The sequence below is a fragment of the Sciurus vulgaris genome, assembly GCF_902686455.1.
Source record: "Sciurus vulgaris genome assembly, chromosome: 3".
In the NCBI taxonomy this organism is placed as follows: domain Eukaryota; kingdom Metazoa; phylum Chordata; class Mammalia; order Rodentia; family Sciuridae; genus Sciurus; species Sciurus vulgaris.
Genome location: NC_136463.1, coordinates 177,653,075 through 177,673,043, shown reverse-complemented (window position 1 = coordinate 177,673,043; position 19,969 = coordinate 177,653,075). Strand labels below are relative to the sequence as shown.

General features: G+C 40.9%; 1 protein-coding gene across 1 annotated transcript in view; it reads left to right on the top strand.

Annotated features, from left to right (window-relative positions):
* IRS1 (insulin receptor substrate 1) overlaps positions 1–19,969 on the top strand; it is a 56,860-nt gene that overhangs the window by 35,111 nt on the left and 1,780 nt on the right. The gene's annotated exons all lie outside the window — the stretch shown is intronic.

The following is a 19,969-nucleotide window of genomic DNA, read 5'->3' as shown; positions in this document are numbered from 1 at the left end:
TTTTTTTTTGACATTTTAGGAATCTTAGATTGGATTATGTCCTTTTTGGCTAATTGTGGGGTTGTTATTTGTGTGTCTGATCATTTAACCTCACCTCCCCCTGCCAATTTTTTCAAAAACTCCCTAGAAATAGGATGCCCTTTATGCTTCAGTTCCATATTTCTGGCAGTATATAATTTAGGCACATAAAGATAGGTTAGAAAATATTGTGCATCATCACAGCTTCTTGGAAACCAAGTAGGAATCTAATCGTCAAATTCATTATAATTATTTCTGTATCATATCAAAGCTTAACCTAATAAGGGAAATATTTCACCAAGGCTAAATATTCACATTTAGACACTCAAACTTCTTGTTTTCCCAGTATAGACAACTGTAAGTTGGGGAAGTATTTAGGCTAAAAATGAATATAACATGCTGTTTAATATTTTGAGACAAGAGCGATCAGGTTTTCATTTCTGATTCTTTTTTATGATTTTGAAAGTGCTCTTCGTATATCTGGTCAAGTTGGTAGACTAATGTGACACTAGAGCTGGTTCCTAGCAATGTGGAATATCTTCACATCTGTCTCTAGTTCTTCAAGTATTATTTAAAAATTGTGCAGTCATAAACCATTTCATTCATATGGCAATTGTCTATCAATGCTATGACGGGTCAAAAGAAAACACTTTCATGCATGAGTCCTGAAACGTGAAATGGTTTTCTGAAGTCCGAGTGGGTCTGTGAGTAATTAGGGGAGGAAGTTCGCTCTCCACTTTTCTTTTTTCCCCCTCTCTCTTTCATTTTCATTTCCTTCAAATTCAGAGCAGCAAAGAGATCTTTTGACATACAAGTATTATATCAAATCATACATTATTTTTGTTATTAATATGTTATTGATTACAAATCACATTATGAATTTAGGCATTAAAAAGACAAGTATGACTTTTTCAAAGGAAGCATATTTTTGTGTTCAGTTAATTTTTATTATCTATCCTAAAACACTTTTCTTTGCTTATGCCTATATATATTTTGTCTGGTATTTTATCAGAATGCTTTGTTGCAAAGTAAAGTTCCAGGGGAAATATTTTGGAGGAGGGAACACTACAAGGCAGAATTTTTCTAAAGTGTGTTCCGTAGCATGTTAAAGCAGTCAGTATGACATAAAAGCTATTTTCTCATCATAAATTCAGGAAACACACGGTTAAAGGAAATGTCAAGCCTCTGATATGAGATGGCAGATGCCAAGAGGTAGATGGCTCCTGAGTGTCTTTGGACACAGAACTTAATCTCAGGGAGCTCATGTTCTGTGGAACGTGTTAGGCAGCTGACTACATGCCTGGGGTCCGATCTCCGGAAGCATCCACATGCGCTGGCTCCAGGCATTTTCTAGGGGTGAATGCTTTCTGTTCTGTTGGAGGTATCACGAAACGAATGACTTAGAGTTTTTGTTATAACCCATTAATTGCAGTACTTTACAACTAGTCAAATATATTTGTGCTTTTTATCCATGTACTTTATCACTGAAAGCAAGCGCACAAGCTTTTAAACCTCTCTTTGACCACACGGTATTATATATGGCCTGTTAAGGAAAGGAACCTTGCTATTTTATTTAAAAAAAAAAAAAAAAAAAAAAAAAAAATATATATATATATATATAGATGGACAGAATGCCTTTATTTTATTTGTTTATTTTCAATGTGGTGCTAAGGATCAAATTCTGTGCCTCGCTAGGCAAGGGCCCTGCCCCTGAGCTACAGCCCCAGCCCCACCAATGCTATTTTAAAGGAGACAATTCTGTTCTTTGTAATTCTATCCCAGTTGTGGAGTGGACACTGAGTCTGACTTCATATTGCTATTGTAATACATCGATAAGTATATTATAGTTGATCAGTAATTCATCTGATTTTAAAAACATTATCTTCTCTATTTGTATTCTAAAGGAAAAATATGCTATTTCCTTTTATTCTCCTTACTAAACCTTGGGTATGCATTTGCACAGAAGTCACTTCTTTGGAAGTCAAGACTTTGACGTGTAGTTACAGGGCTCATGTTTATACATCATCTATAGGGATTTTTGAGAGACCATGATTCACTGACAAGGGATGTTTCGCCACCTTCAAGGGAACATAGGTTTTGATCCGGTGAGGTCAGCAATACCAGATTTTAACATCAGAGTTTTCTCAGGGAGATGAGTTGGTGATTCACCTTGGCTTGTACCTTAGACACGTGGGTATAAGATAAATGCTTTCTTAATGATAGTTCAGGGCAGCCAACTCTTTTATCTGCTTGAACTTACTGACTCTCTTGCCATTAATATTAATTTGCTGATCCTGATGGAAGTTGGCTTGTATAATGTTATGTTAAAACTTACACAAGGCCTGGAGGTGTAACTCAGTGGTAGAGGGCTTGCTTAGTGTACACAAGGACCTGGGTTTGTTACCCAGCACCACAATAACAGAGAACAACAACTACAACAAAATACTTAGACCATACCTGGGATGAAGTATTTCCTTTTAAAAGGATAATTGAAAATAAGTTCATGAAGTCTGTGAATGAATATTGTGGTTTTTGGTTTTTGTTACCAGGGATTGAACCCAGGGGTGCTTATCCACTGAGCCACATCCCCAGCCCTTTTTACTTTTTATTTTGAGACAGGGTCTTGCTGAGTTGCTTAGGGCTCTGCCAAGTTGCTGAGGCTGGCTTTGAACTTGCCACCCTCCTGCTTCAGCCTCCCAAGTTGCAGGGATTACAAGTGTAGTCACTTGACCCAGTCTGTATATTGTCTTTTGAAAACTTTGACCAACTGTCTATCTTTGAATATGTAACAAACCAGAAATCTAAAGATGTGACTCTTCTCTGCTTTTCTTCATATATAGTGCTGGGAAGGGAGATCCATGTTCATAAGGGTAGCTTTTTATTGAATTAATATTTTGATATTTGAAGGCAAGAATTAAAAAAAATTATAAAATAGTTGCTGTAGGGGTCATTCAGTTTCCTAAGTCTGGGTATCAGTAATGAGCTGAGCAGCATTTATGGGTGGCATGAGTTGAGAGGGGAAGTGGGGAAGTAGTTGAGGGAAGGGAGGAGGCAGAGGAGGCAGGGGATGAAGAGAGAGAGCTCCCAATGATTGTACCAGTTTCATCCAGGCCTGGAGCATCCAAGTTCGACTTGAAAAAGCGTTTTGGATTATTTTGATTTGTTAAGCCAGTCGTATCCTATTCTCTGTAACAGGGTGCATATACTCAAGCTAGACAACATTTTAAAGGTGACGCAGTATTTTTTATTTTTCTGCAGGCTGAGATAATTAACACAATTATAGCTCTCCATTTGAGCCATTGAGTTCAGTTGCTGCCAATGAGAATAATGCACATAAACTTAGCTCTGTTTATATGTAAACTGTGTCATATTTTAAAACTAACGTCATTGTTTTTCCCCTTCTCAAAGTACAGCATGTTTTGATCTACATAGGGAATATTTTTAAAAAGTGGATGTCTAAGAATGTAAACAATTGGGAGGGGAGATACAGCTGTTTATGATTTACTTTTTAATCTTCTCTTTTTTCTTGGTTTCTAATGTCAAAGGACTTTTATTTACCTATTATAGTGTATGGCTTATGACTTTATAAGTATAGTTTTTCTGGGTTTTATTTTGGCTTTCTAAATAAAGGGCGGGAGGACTGAAGGAAAATTGCTGGATAAAAATATCCCCATGTCCAGCAGGTCTTGCGCCAGAGCCAGTGGGGTAGCCGACCTGCAGCCCTCACAGGGAAGAGGGATTCTGTTTTATAGGGTCTATAAATGTCAGGCCTCATGCTTTACCTTCGGTCCTGTTTGTATTTGTTTGTCAGGATCTATTAGTCACACCCAGTTGCTGTGTCCACTACTACTGTCTAGACTCCTTGCAGAAATGAGAGATTTCATTTTTTAGTGTTTTTACAGGAGGACACATAATAAGGGATGAAAGCGTGCTTTTATGATGCCAATCTCGTTTGCAAACTGTTTTCCAGGGGGGAGTTACTTCTGATATCCAGGTGCCTATTATGTGGAATGCTGTTTTAGCTGAGTTCATGTAGATTTATCAGCATGGCATTTCAGTATGCAATTTCTCATTACCCTTTGTAAACACAAAGCTTACCCTCTGTTTCCTTTTATAAAAATAGCTTTGTATATTGCAGTGGACTCTATTTAGATGAAAGGGTTGACAACACTTCCACCCGGGCTTTTTATAGCATTGTCTATAAATTTGTGGCAAAGAGCATGGACTTTGAATCCCAGTTGCTCTCTTTACTAGTGATGAGTTCTTGAGGAATTTATCCATCCTTTCTAAACCTCAGTTTCCTTGTCTTTAAAACACGAATAGTCTTAAACGACTAGAATTCAATCTCAGTATAGTCATGAGGGTTGTATGAAATAGTGCATACGAAGACCATTGACATCCATGACATACAATCAACGTGGGCGACAGTATTGATGAAGATTCTTCAATTGCTGTGTATGTGTTTGAGGGTGGTTTATATCCTCCACCCCTTCCCCATGAATGATTTACTAAAATATCCAGTGAGGGAGGAAGATATAATTTGAAAACAATTATCAGTATTAAAATTGCTTTATTTTCTTAGTCATAATACTTAATGTGTAGCATTAAAAGATGGACTGAGGTTTTTTTAAATTATTAAAATAAGATAAGTCTTTAAAAAATTAACAAATTTTCTACTTTAGTCACTGCCAAATGTGAGGATCTCTTCACAAAAACTCAACACCCATTGTCTTTGCTTTGACTGAAATTACCAACCTCTTAACCAAGTTAGGTGGACCTTAGAGTAAGTCATGGGAATCTATGATTTTCCTTTAAATCCCTTCTTACATATAATAAACATGTTTAGAGAGTTGGATATGAGAAACCCAATGAACATGTTGGAAAGGGTATTAATCAATTGTAAGTATTCAGTCTCAGAAAATTACATTTCATGGCATATGCTATGAAAATTCATTTCTAGACCTGACACTGCCTACCAAACTCGACACACATTTGCCTTCCAGCTAGGGAAGTGTAAAAATGCTGGTGACGGAAGTTTAGGGTGCTTTAGAATCTCCCTTTTATTTAAGGGCAATCCATTTCAAATGATCAGTTCAAAGATTAAAACAAGAAATTCAAGGCAAGCTTGGAAGCACCTTCATTGTCAGTGATAAATCAGGGGTGACTTATTTAGAGCCTATGGTATCATATAATGAATGTAGGCAGCTGAGTTTCAATGCCAATCTTCTCCTCTTTGCAAACACACAAAATTGCAGAGGCAGAAATAGTGTCCAGTACCTTGCTTCCATCATTCAGATCTTTCTGTTGTCTCCTTCCCATTATGATTTCTGAGAGGTCCTTGCTATTGGATTGAAACAAAACAAAACAAAACCCGAATTGTCCTATAAACTGCTCAGTTGTCTGGATCTGTGCTTCCTGTTTTGCAGTCACCGCTTCATTGAATCCTCACAGCCACTGAATGAGTTAAGTACCTTTATCACCACTGTTCAAGGAATGGCAGCTTGGTAAGAATAATCGGGTGTCTGAGGTCCCACCAGTGAGCGGGGATGGGGTCTTCCCACTGTCTGGTGGCCACATGGCTCTGCACAGAGTGCCTTGCAGGCATTTATATTCCTGTGTATCATCTCATAGTCCTGGGTAAAATGTGCTCTCGCTCTGTCCCTACTGGTTAGGAAAACAACTCGTGTGAATTGCACGGCATGTGAGTTGCAGAGCCCAGCAGTGGTTTTGGAATTAGCTCTTGGGGAGTATCTCTGGCCACATCATCATTTTCCTGCCATTTCCTAAAGTCATTAGGAGCTTATGCCTTGCCCAGGCTTCTTTTCCAGACTAGTAAAACTGCATCTCAGGATCAGCGCACAGAGGCAGGCCTCGTGGATAAAATTGCCATCAACTAATTAAGGCCTGTCCACTGCCATAAAACTTCATTGACTGGAAGACAGAATCTGGAGACCGACTTCCAAATAAACAGGACCAAGGGACAGGCCTGTTTGCCTTCTTATAGAAATTGGGAGCCGTTTGCTACTGTCTGCTGGCCTGAATGGAAGTAATTTGCACACACAAACCTTCCTTTCTTGCTTAGTTCTGAGTCTTCCAAATTTTGGTACCTTCACACCATTGTGGTTCCATGACTTCCCCCACAAGCTACTTCTGGATCTCTGTGAGCATCTGGGGTTCTTGGGATGAGCTGTCCATATGGGGAATCCTCCTTGTTTTTAAGAAAAATGATGGAGGATGAATTTATACTCAACGGAAAATGGAAGCCTGTTTGGATGTGAAGACTTTTGGTGTTGAAGGTGTTGTAGATTGTTGTAGTCTCTTGTTACCTCAGTTCTACTCATTTATTTGAGATGAGACCTGAGTTGGCAGTTTGGTGGCTGTTATTCCCTGGGGTCTCCTTAAATAATGAAGATGTGGAGTTGGGAACTCACCTCTGGTTTGTGCCTTGTGGTTTATTTGGCACAAGATGACTGTAGATGTATGTGTTTGTGTGTTTGTGTAGATGTATGTGTATGTGACTGTGGATGTATGTGTTTCCTTGAATATTGTGAGGAATGCCTGTTCAGTTTTGAGTCTTCTTCACTGCTCAGCTAATGCACGTGGTCCTACTGTGGTTCTTCTTGATCAAGACCCTCAGGTATCCAAAGCCATCTCTATTCATTTTGTAAAGGATTAGAAATGCACTGAATTGCAGTTTTCATACCCCTTTCCCCAGTCCAATTTTCTCAGCTTCTGGACCTTTCTCCTGAGCCTGAAACGTGAAGCAGGGTAAAATGAAATACCAAACTATGGAGTCTTCTGTACTTTTATTTATTTTTTATAATGGGAGATGGGTGGACATGATTGGGCCATAGGGAGATAAGGAGGAGGGAAGTTTCCAAGTCCTAAGACAGTGGTACCATTATATAGATAGGAATTCTGGGTCACAGCCAAGTCCAGGCAGAAGAAGATCAAGATTTTAGGGTTAGATCATTTAATCTGTTATGTCTACCAAGCATCCCTGTGAAATCGACTGGATGGTTTTCTACTTGGTTCTGAATGGAGGTAAAATCTGGGGCTGATGCAGTTAAGAACATCTTAGAAATGGATCAGAGCACCAGCTATGAAGGCAGGAAAGACAGGCAGGCAGGAAAGAAAGAAAGGAGGGGAGAGGGACAAGAAAGAAAGGATAGGGAAGGGAACAGAAGTTGGAGTTGGAGTCTTAAAGAACTTAACCCAACGTTGCCTTTGCAGTCATCTAAATCTGTGTCACTCAAGAGTACCTTCTAGAACTTTCTCTACCAAGACATTTTTCTTCTTGTTTCAGTTGAACTATTTCTGCCACTGAAGTCTATTGGCTCTTTGGAGATGAAGAACAGATGACTCGTGGTGTAACAGCTGAGCCCTCTTGTTTTATAAAATGTTAAATAGCAGCTTTACCCTTTTCTTATAGGTTCTTAACCTCCTTCAACACTTAGAGTGTGGTTCTTAGATGAGCAGCAAGCATTGAGGTTCCTTGGAAGCTGGTTATGCAGAATCCTGGCCATACCCCAAACCTAATGAATCAGAATATTCATTCTAGCAATATCCTCAGGAGATCCTAAGTATTAAAAAAAAATTTTTTTAAAAGCATTTGAGAAAATCTACTTGGGTGTTAATTTCATTTTTTCCTCTCATATGGCTCACAGTGGCTACCAAAATTAGATATAGTGCTATATTGATGGCTTAAATCATGCCAGGTATAGTGGAAATAATTTTAGTAAGTATTTACATAGCTCAAATTTCTGTTAATTTCCTGCCTCTGATATTAAAACATTTAGACCTAAAATGATGTGTCTTCTTCTTTTTAAAAAGTTGTGTGGTCTTCAAAGAGTTTGGGCCTTTTTCTCTATTCTCTATTTACCCCTTCCACCTATAGAAGTTCTCATTTTGTCGTTGATCAATTTGCTTGGAATCTTGTTTTGTTTACACTTAGTTTATCACCCTGTATCCTTCTATTAGGATTATTTTGCTTTTCTGAATAGTCACACTATTAAGTTTCCAGTGACTTGTGTTTAGAGCATGGCTTTGGGGGCACAGAGACCCCTGGTCTCACCCAGGTCACTGCTGCCCAGTTTCATCAACTCAGGCAACTCAGGTCTTAACAACACAATTAAGGAATACTGTGCCTGAGGCTGCTTTGATCGTTCCTTTCATATTTGTCCTTGAACCCTTTCTTATGGTGACTTGGTCATGCAGTAGGTCACCTCTAGAAATGAGAATTGAGCAATTAAAAAAATATATTGGAATAATTGTCACCCATAACAGATTTTGGTTAGTCATTACACCCCCCCCCCCCTTACCACTTTGGTAGAGCCTCAAGTGGGGACATGTGCTAAGTTGCAAGTTTTAAGTTCTCTTTTACTTCTTGTCTCTCTCCATGGACGAAGTGCTAGTAAGTAAGCCACTACATGGTCAAGGCAGGGGGCGGTACCATTTATATAAATAGGAATTCTAGGTCACGGCCACGTTCCAGGCAGAGGATGATCAAGATTTTAGGGTTAGATTATTTTAGGGTTAGATCCCACCGTGGGGATGGGACCCAACTCGTTTAATTAGGTCAGATGGTTCTCACGTCAGTTTCTATTGGCTTTCTCCAGCTTTGCATTGGAGGCAGAAATTAGTGAGGATCGCACCTTCCTGGCACCTCTGCTTGGGACACTCTGGGAAAGGTGTACTTTATTTCTACTGCAAATTCTCTTGAGCAGATCCCGGGAGAAATGTTTTCTGATATTAAATGCTTTCTGATATGATGTAGGGAGAGTCAGTAGCTAAGGCCAAGAGCCCTGTTGTGTTTTGGTAATGGTGGGGAGTGAGCACTTGGCAAGAGAGAGGAGCAGCAGCTCTAAGGGACAGGGCTGCCATGGACATTTACCCATCACAGTTCTCCCTTACGTCCCTGTAGAAGGAAAGCGTGGAAAAGCCAAGGGAGGGAGGCCGCTGTCCATTAGTGATGTGGTTTTATGGCAAAAACTTCATGTGATTTTTGAGCAGAATTAATCAAAGGCTATCATAGGGTTCTCAATTAAGTGTAAATTATAGCCTGTTGATGTTCAATAACAAGGAGAAATTGTGTGGTTTGCTCTTAGTTGAAGGCATTTTGTCAGCATTTCAGGCTACAATCTGAGGAAGAATAGAAGCTATTGTTTTCTTGGTGAACCCTGGGGCCACAGAAACCCCAGTGGCTGTATTTAAGGAGGATTGGTTATTACTACTATTACCTTAGGGTTTGGTCTGAAATCTTTGTATGTGACTACTCCTTCTTTCTGTTTATGGTGTGATTCTTAGGACCCTGGCCCCTCTCACTGTTGATGGCATATGCTCCCTCCCCTCTGCACCCTGCTGTTGTTATTTTTTAAGATTACATTTAGGAAAAGCCCACCGAAACTAAGCAGACATGGTACACATAGAAACAGCAATGGAAATTTGTATCTCGATCTTGTATTTTGACGGTTGTTTTTCCTTTGTCTGATGATAAATCGTCTTCCAAGGTGAAAGATGATTTATTATTTTCATAAAGTTGGCGGGGGGGGGGGGGGACATGGAGAACCTTTAGAAAATAGCAGCCTGATCTAGGAGTCGCCTCTTACTGAGCAAGCTTAGTGGATTTATTGCAAAAAATTAACCTATTTGGAAACTGAGGGGGCCTATTCTTCTTTTTGTGGTCATGCCCAGATATTTGAGGAGCAAGAACGTGGCTTACAAAGTCACAAGTAGCAGGGCCCCCTGGTTCCCAGCAGCCTTCTCTCGTTATCTCCCTGAGGTTTGCCACAGATCCTGAGCACCAGGTGTTCCCTCCACTTTGTTAAATTGTGGAGTCCAAGGGAGGGCCACCACAGAGCCCAAGTTGAGCAGACCTGGGAGTGACAAGGGTCTTTGCTTGTTGGGTGGGTCTCTTTTTCACGGTCAGAGAAGGTGCAGCCATGTCCCATCCTGCTTGTCTTCCCTCCTTGTCTCTGGGCTCAGGCCTCCCTGAGTGTTCTCCCTCTGCCATCAGTGCTTTGCTATAGCATTGCTTCTGGAAGGTTCCTGTTTTGTTCTGGAGGAGGGACAGGAATACATGGGCCTGGACTTATTTTGGATTAACTAGTCATATTCCATCAAAAAGGTTATGAAGGAGTGAGAAACAGTAGAGGGTTTTTAAGCATTAGTAATGATGTGGGAAAAGCCCTGAGCATGGGGAGGGGACTGAAGGGACCCTGAAGTGGCGTGGCAGTGGCAGTTTACAGAAATACAGTAAAGCAAAGAACAGGAACTGCAAACACAAATGCCTCTTGCCCCACATTCTTGCTTAGAGCTGATATGAGCCCCCAAAACAAATGATGAGCCAGGTTTGGGGACTTCCTCCGTTTCTTCAGCTAAAGGCAGTGACTCCCGGGCAGGATTTCTCAGCCTCGGCACTAGTGACTTTTGGGGTCGGGTGGTTCTTTGTTGCAGGCTACGGTGCTGTGCATTGTGGGAGGTTTAATAGTGCTCCTGGCCTCCTGGCCTCTACCTGCTCAGCCAGGAGCACCTCTCTCACACCACCTTGGTTGTAGCAACAGAAGTCTTCAGTTGTTTCCAAATGTTCCCTGTAGGCAGAATTTTCCCCACTCACCCATACTGAGAAATACTACTCCAGAGGTGTAGGGAAAGGTCGGAAACCAGAGGGCAGTGAGTTTGGCCTTCTGAGAACTTTTGGGCTGAAGTGCAGTGGCACCTGCCTGCCTTCCGGTCAGCAAGACTCCTTTCCCTTGGGACGCTGACTCCCTCAGAGTCAGTTTTAGTTTTAGCTGCTACACAGAGTGTGTGGCTGAACAACACATTTCTTTTCATAGTCCTGGAGGCTGGGAAGTTCAGTATCAAGGTACTGCCACTCTGGTGTCTGGCGAGGGCCTCTTCCTGACTTGCAGATGGCCATCTTCTTGTGTTTTTTCATGATGTGCAGCAGAGAGCAAGCCCTGAGTCTGTCGTTGATGGATGCTGTTCCCTCTCTCGAGGGCTCCACTTTCATGACTTAAATCACCTCCAGAAGGTCCCTCTTCCTGTCACCAGTGCAGTGGGGGTTTGAACATAGGCGGCAGGGGACACGATTCAGTCCATACCAGACACTGGTCAATATTTCTTAATGAGGATCCCTTAGTTAAGAGTCGTCTCCTAATTAAGAACCGGGCACAACTGCCCTCAGAGATCTTTCACCTCAGCCGGGCAGCCTGCTCAGTACCATGAGAACACGATGCAATTTAATTCAGAACGCTGTTAAGGAACCTCTAAGCAAATGACATTTTCCAACTTAAAAAGAAAGGGGCCAAAATGTCAGAGGGGAGCTGGAGCCAAGTGGAAGTAAGACTTGAAAGATGAAAGCTAAGGAAAAGGAGCTTTGGGGTCAGTGGGTGAAAGGTCAGCCCCCTTTGTCAACTGGGAGAATTTTGCCTCTTCATGGGAGACAATAAAGAAGTGTTTGCAGTCAGTCAGAAATCTGCACCTTTGTCTGCCTCAAAGACCTCAGAGTTGGAGGTAGCCATGTACCTATTATCAATTATTTCCGATTACTTTCTGATTTTTCCCTCTTCCTCTTCCAGCTGCTGGCATTAGATGTGCATCTGGCAGCAATTTCAGTTTTTCAAGTGACTCAAGCACACTGAGGGCTGGATCACCCTTTGTTTGGTCCCTTTACATGAGAGGTTGGGGAGAAGAACTTGAAAACAAAAGCCACCCAGTTCCTCCTCAACCAATTACAAACATGCTTTAGAACCTGGAAGAGTGCATTCTAAAAATCTCACCCAACATCCACTTAAGACTGTTCATGTGATTCCTTTGTAAATGCTTTCGTGTAGTATTTCAAGCCTTTCATTAACAGACTTAGAAAGGGCAGGGGGTTTTAGGCTTCCACTATCTTCAAGCACTGGAAGTGGCCTTTGAACAGAGTTTCCGTAGACAGCATTAGTTTAAGATTTGCTCAGAGGTCTTAGTATTTAACTTACGCCGTTCCCGGTGTAGGTAGGCAGGTCCTCTTTTATATCACAGGACATATTTTTAGCTTTGGTATTACTACCTATCCCTCTTCTTTCTGTTCTGGCATTTCCCTCTGCTACCTCCTCTCCAGAATAACTCTGTCTCTCTTCCCAAAATGCATCCCTGATTTGGGCTTCTGCTTCAGCTCTTGGCTAGCATTTGGTCTGTGGATTCATTCTTGCTTGCTGGGTGTGTTTTGGCTGGTGTATTTTCAGGTATCAGGAGAAGATGTGAGATCTCAGGGTTTGGGGTTTTTAAGAACAGTAGTTAGAAAAGAACTAACGATTGAGGGCTTATTATATGCCATGCAAAATAAGAATTTTTGTGTATTGTTTCACTTAATCTCAGTAACCCTCTGCAATGGATATTGCTATCCTGTGTTACATGTGAAAACATTGAGATTTAGGAGGCTTGAGTAACTTGCCTAAAATCACAGAGCAAAGAACAAGAGAAGAGATAATGGAAGTTTCCTTTCAAGTTTTAACTGGGAAATAAGTTTTGAGTTAAACAAAATTACCAGTCTTTAGAAAGTGTGACAGCCATGTAATAATAGCTCCATTTTCATTTTCAAAGTCACCCTTTTTGGGTTGAATTTCCTAAATTATATTTTAGAACTCAAATCACATACTTATCATTCAGGTAGTGGCAACTCAAGGGAAGCATGCGTTTATTGCATTATTAATTCATTGCAAGTAACAGTTACAGCTTTATCTTTAATAGGACCCAGTTAATATTGGTCCTGCCCTTGACCTCCTGTAGTCTAAGCTGGATGGTGCAGTTTTCTATACCCCTTAACCTTGCTTTGTGTTTAAGAATCACTCTCATAGCCCGGAAATCTTTGTAGTTTGCATTTCTTCAAGAATTTTTTTTTTTTTTTCGATTTTTCTTTTTTTTTTTTTTTTTTTTTTTAAAAAGGGTAATTTTTTTTTTTTTATTGTAAACAAATGGGATACATGTTGTTTCTCTGTACATGGAAGAATTCTTAAGGTGAAATGAATGAGAATTGTGAGTCAATACATTGGAAACATACTGCCATATACTTAGTATCTGTGGACAGTTTCAGTTGGTTTCAATATTTTTCTAGGAGTTAGACCACTTTTTTCTTTCTTTCTTTCTTTTTTTTTTTTTTAAAGAACAACTCACTTAATCTTAAAGAATCACAGATCAAATTCTTCCCAACGTTTTCCCTCTGGTATCCTCCTCAAAGCAAGAAAGAAAACAAAGGCTAAAACTTTTTGCTTGTGACTTAAGACAGTGGTTTCCTGGAGATGGGAAGTAGACGTCTGTCATGTGCAAGTCTTCTACTGAGCCAGAGCCAGGCCTCACTAGGTACTGTTGGGAGTGGCATTGTCCTGTGGTAGGCTTGTTTACTAACAACCCCTCCCCCCACCTCCAAAAAAAAAGACCCCAAGGAGGGGATCAGGCCCACACCATTGGGGGAGATTTTTCTTGCATTACCAAGTTCTTCCATAAAGTCAACCACAAGCCATATTATCGGGGACTCCGGCTAAATCTTGCGGTGAGTAGGAAATAGATTAAACACAGGTTTTCCCTTTCCTCCAGTTGCCAGAAGTGATGTCAGCCGCGTTAATGACCCTGCCTCAGTTCTCTGCAGACCCAGGCTGTCTCTGTGAATGCCCGTTCTGTGCCCAGTTCAAGTGCTGTTATGGAAAAGCTGATGATGGTTAAGAAACAATTGAGCTGCTGGACACTTGCTCAGATGTGTATCAGGCCCTTGCTTTCTTGAAGCAGTTTGCCTCCAGGGAGAGGGCAAAGAGGGAGAGATCTACTTATTGTGTAAGAGAAAAATAAAGGTATTGAGACTAGGTCTGCCTGAATCCCTCTCATCTAATTGCAGAAACGGCACCACATACACTTTCTGCTCTCTCTACACCACATTGGAAACAAAGTTCTGGTGTAATTTAACTCTACTGGTTTGTACCAAAGCCAGACCTATAAAACCTGTGTCCTGTGTTCTGACCATTACAAACAAAACAAAACCCCAAACCAAAGAGTGACGCGATATTGCAATATAAACCTCAGAGCTGGAATGCAGTGCCTGGGAGGCGGGGGAATGTGCTGCAGAAAAACCTTCCATGAGTGCAAAGGACAACTTCTCGTCTTCTTCAGGCAGCGTATGACTTTCGTGTCTTCTTATCACACGTTTCTTTTGGTTGAACTCTGTTTAAATGAAAGCTTCCTGCCCCCACAGTACATGTGGTCAGACTTGAGATGTAGAGGGACTTTTTTTTTTTTTTTCTGAGTGTTTTCATCTCGATTCCGTCATATATATGGAACATATTCATTGGTAGAAGAGAGATTGGAGACGTTTTGCTTGCGGGTAGGGGTGGGGTTATGGCCTTGACCTCGTTTGATCAGTATGCTTCATTAATAAAAAGAACGGTCAATCACTGAAGTGGATATTCTTTGGTTTAAAAGATTTCTGAATATTTCTTCGTATTTCCTTAGCATGTCATTGGTGGCACACTTCTCATTGAGAACTATATATTGTCGTTGGTCTGATCTGTCTGCTTAACCTAACCATCTTGAAGGGTTCCCAGAACTTTCTTCTGCCTTTTGTAGCTGGAGAAGAGAAATCCCTGCTGACAGCAGTCATCCCGGTAGACCACAGCGGGGCTGACGGCCATGATCTCCCCTCCTTGGTACCTCCTGATCTCCTTGATCTCCTGTCCTTTTCATAATACGTGGGTCATTCTTCATTGGTGGTCTTCTGAAGTCACCAGCCCTGCCAGAAGTTCTGTCATTGGGACAAAAGAAGAACTGGAGCGAGATGGCCTCTCACATGTTGGCAGCTCTCCCTGAACTTTCCTCCCTGACAGCCCTGTGCACATGAAGGGCTGGCTGCACCCTTGTGGTTTTCCCAACCCTCTCCCACGTGACTTGCGCTGGCAAAGTGCTCTTTAAGCAACTCCATTAAAGCACTGGCCCGGCTGGTCGGTTACCCTTTGCCATTAAGACCACAAAACCAAGTCTTTCCTGCTCAATCCTGGCCTGTTTTAAAAACATTTGGTTTCTCTTCTTTAGCTCAAATGGCTTTCTCCTTTTGACATCAAGTAGCAAACATCTTGGTCTTAGCTCTAACTTTAGCTCAGTCAGCCCTGTTGGATTGGTTGATTTTGGTGGGGATGGTCTGAAGGCTGTAAAAGGGAGAATGCTTTTTTTCAGCAGTTAGTTTTGTCCTTTTCCAAAACTCCAACCTGTCCCCACACTTCCCATTGAGAACTTTGAGAAGAGCAAAGAGATTCTCCCGTGTCTCTAATTTTTGAAGCTCTCTGGATTTCGCCTGTGTTTTATACATTTTCTTTCTTAGTGGGTGACTGCTCTAACTAGTGGAGCCAGCCCAGACAATGGTGCTTCATCCCCTGATGCTATCATCTAACTTAGATGGTAGAACCCAGACTCTGAGCCACAAAATTCCTTTGGTAAAAGTTTCCCCCCATCTACCATGCAGATGAGCAGCCTCATTTATTTATCCAAGATTTTATTGTGTGAATGTTAAAGTGAGTGATACCCATCTACCATCAGAACTATGAAGGTGTACGAGATGATTTTTGTTTTATTTTATTTTTTAACTTACTGGGTTCATTTGTCAGATTCAGGGATGCTTGAAAACAGAGTAATAACTTTTGCAGTATTTTATAAGGTGCTTTTATTAATATACCAACATTCTAGAATATGGGATCTGCTTTAAATTAGTGGTACCATAATTAATTGCAGCTGCATCAGTGAGTGGCTGAAGAAGCGAGTTGTGGTAGTGGTATACAGTTGGAAGTCACTGTGTGAAGGAAAACTCACCATGAGAAGCAGAATAAAGAGGGACTTTACAGGTAACATCAGCAGCACCTTTCAAGTCCCCCAGCTGACCTCTGGGCCCTCGCGTCCTGCGCCTCTTCTCTCCCGGTGCCCATCTGAGGGGAATCCTTTCCTCTTCTGGAGGAATCCTCGTCCTCTCTTGAATCTTCCCGAATTTTTGTTTGTGCAATTCCCTCAAGGACTGAGGTTTTTGGAAACCAAAGCTAGGAAGCCAGAGTTCCTACTTTCCAACTGTATACAGTGACTTTGGATCATGGGAAAAAGAGTACTAAAAAGGGTTAAAAATTTCAAATAACTTCTCATCACTGATTTTTAATGAGAAAGAACTAAGTATTATTTGAATGTTACTTTTCTCTCCTAAGTTAACCTTTTTTGACATTAAATTATAAGTTCAAATCCTTCAAATAAATAGTAAAGTTAGAACCACATATGAATAGTAATTTTTCTTGAGTACAAATAATATTTGTTCCTTCTTTGCATTTTCCTGTATTTTATACATTTTCTGTATTATATTCAAGATATATCATTTTTAAAAACACAGCCTTTTATGTTAAGTGAAACACATTGCTTTGACACATTTCTTTAAGTGGAGAAATTTAATTTATAAGAAATGTTCTAGTTGAATTTATAAGGTTTCAAACAATGATTTCCATTGAAGAAAAAGTCAGTACTGATTTTTTTAAGCACAATTGGATGAAGAAGGGTTATTTTCTGAACTACATTTCAGTGTATGACAATAGCCAACCAATTTCATTTCTATTTCCTTAGAGTAAAAACTACTAATAGTGCCCTGGTCAGATATTTATTACTATATTGCATTGTACTCACAAATTGGCAAGAAGTTTTAGAACAGGTAAATACAAAGTAAATACACTTGTTAATGGTTTTGACAGAAAATGCACTGCTGGAAGGGTATGGATCTTTCCAACATACTTAGATCTTAACTCTGTGCTGTTTACAGCTTTCATGGTCAATACTGAGCAGTAGGCTGAGACTCTGGAAGAAAGCAAAAGCTGTATTTGTTTTTCAGCTTTAGTAGGCATAGTGTAAGTGGGTAGAGTCCAGAAGATGTAAATTCCTGCTGAATGCAATAATGCAATAATCCATAGGTCTCAAGTAGCATTGCTCAAGTGTTGACTTACTTGATAATACTTTAAAAATTACATTTTTCATTACTGGCCACAGGATTAAGTGGGTTTTATCTTACAAGAAGATACACACAGAAGGTGTGGTGAGGAAGTTTTGTCAAAATGTAATTTCCTGCTAGTAAATCTCATGACAGGTGCATCTTATGTCTAGGTTCAGAAGTTTTTCCCCAGTGATGTAACTAGAGAGAGTATATCACAAAACATCAGCACTTGATATTTGCACAGTGTCTTCTCGTAAGGAAACAATTTGCTTTTTGGTTTGTTTCTAGTTTATGCACAATACAAATGAGCTTCTGTATTTGTAAAACAGGGCAGCAATATTTGCTATATGTGGTTGGTGTCCATCAATTGAGGTTATGTTTATAAAGTGTATTCAATGTAAATATGAGAATGTCACCTTCTCTTGTTCTTATTACAGTATTTATTATTGTATTTGTAATTTGTCCCTCACAGATATTTATTGAATTGAATGACTGAAGGAACTTAGTATGGATATTGCTTTTTTTTCTCTCATTAAAAATGTATTTCTACATTACAAAAATATATGCACATAGATCTTAGCCTTTCTTTGGGGACTTTATTCAAGCTTAGACTTTCTTGATTGCAAGCATGTTGAGGCAGAGCTGTAGGGTGATGAACTTAAGTCCCATAAAGGGTATGCTGAGGTCTGTTTAGAAAGTCAGACTTCCTGTCCAACTGACTCATCGGAGTAACTGTCGTGAACAACTGTCTTTTTGGAACTTTGATTTTGGAGGCCTTTGGCTCCAGATAATACCTCTCTGGGAACCATTACTCTGCTTCATCAGCTCCTTTATTCGCCATATTTGGCTCTCAGAGCTCTTTGACTGTCTCCAAAGATCAGATGTGCCCTCCAAAGGCTAGGACTGGCTGCTATAGAGACCATTCAAAAGAATATGCCCAAGGCTGAGAAGGCAGTTGCAAAAAAGAACTGGGGACTTGAGAAAGCATTCCTAAACTGCTGCCAGCAATGGCTGCATGACCAGAGTAAGGATGCAGCCCAAGGTGGCTCGCACGGAGGGGTGGCAGACGGGCATTACCTGACGGGCTTAGCTCCATGTTACCGATACCCATGGACAAACCACGGTATGGACAGGCAGGTGTGAACTTCAGACTTTCCCTTTAGAATTTTCCAGGCATTTTTTTTTTTTTTAACCTGCCTATAGCTGTGGGTTCCCGTCCCCTGTCTGCATCGCCTTGCTCTTTACCACTTGCTTTCACTTTTTCATAGGTTCCTGAGTTGGTAGCACCAATTGGAAGCTTTGTGGCTGAAGCATGTGTTGATCAGGATTTCTGAGATAGGCTTTTAAAAGCACTGTGTTAAGACTATGGAAGAAAGGTCTCGGATGGAAATTCTATATCCTTTTGCATCCTGCTCTTTGAACATATTTGTGGAAAATCACAAGGATGGTCTCTGCCTGGCCCACAGCAACAGATTTCAATACGCTTGGAGGCCATATAGTCCCCTGTCCTCTCAGGGCCCCAGGTTGGCACCACATGTGCAGTGATAAAACGGGGTACAGTTTGTTCCTGTCCTAAGTTGTTCTTTCAGCCCTCTGGACGGGAGCCAGATAAGAAATGAAAAACATGCCACATGCTCTTTGCTTTCCCCCCTTTTTATATTTGGCAAATTTTTTATCGCAAGTCCTCTAATACGGTGTGTGGCCTTCCTGCCTCACAGTGTTCCTGGAACTGAGAAGCTGTGTTCAGCTGCACTAGATATTCTGGTAGACACATTCTGATAGGCCTTCAGGAGGAACTTGGACCTTGGAATGAGAGACCTGGACCTTTTTGTCCGGGAACTTCCACAGAGTACCAACAGGGCTCCTGAAAGAAGGGGACCTGCCTTTCCCTCTTAGAGGGCACATGAAGAAAATCTTACTTCTTTTGCAATTCAAGGAATAAGTCTGGAATGCTTTCTTTTTGTTTGTTTGCTTGTTTCTGCATTGGTATCTTCATGCCAAATCTTTATTAGTAAAGACTAATAAATAAAATAATAGTCTGTTTACCTGTCTTTAAGGGGCAGAGTTAATATTTTAAAATAGACAGAAATCTCCTAAACCTAGAATCTTCATTCACTTGGTAAACTTCAGCTTACCTGGAACCATCATGTAAATAGCGAACACTGATGGATCTGACCCATAATCACTCTTGAAGAAAGAGATGGCGGGGGAGAGGGGGAAAAAAATCAGCTCTGTTGGTCCACATTTACATTTGTGAATTTTAGAAACTGTTGATATCCCTGCAGCCTTAGTGGATCTCGATCATATCTCCAGGCCTGTCCTTGTTGTTCCTGTAATTAGATAAAGAGCTCATGGCTTGGCAGGCAGGGTCTTTCACCTTCCACCTAGATCCATAGACTCAATTCCTTATGCCTTGATCAGGTGCCTTGCCGTCCTGTGAAGCCCTATCCTTCGTGTGGCCCCTTCATGGCTGCCCTTTCGTCCCCTGGGCTGTGGTTCATCGTTTCTGTGGGAGGTGTGCTGTGTCCTTGTCATTTGTTCACCTCACATCTCTTGCACACCTGCAGTGTGGCAGGCCTCATAGGAAGCTCTGGAGATGCCACACCAAAAGCAACTGAGACACAAAATCTGTTTCCACACCCCCAATTATTCTTTTTCTTGCAACAGCAAGCCATGTGTGTCAGGGAGGTACTTCCCTTTGATTCTTCACTGGAAATATTCTTCCCCTCCTGCATGCATCTAGAGCTTTTCCCCCTGTGCATCTATCATGAAATTCACCTGCCAGCTTCACATTTTATCTATTTATAAATGAAGTGTGCCTGCCTTTCTAGAAAGCAAGGCATATAGCCGACTTCGACTTTGAATCCTCTGTAGTACTTAATGCAACTATTTACTCATTCTGCAAGTATTTATGATCATCTGCTCTGTGCTGAATGCTGCTCAGGGCACTCTATAAATATTGATATGTACGGATAA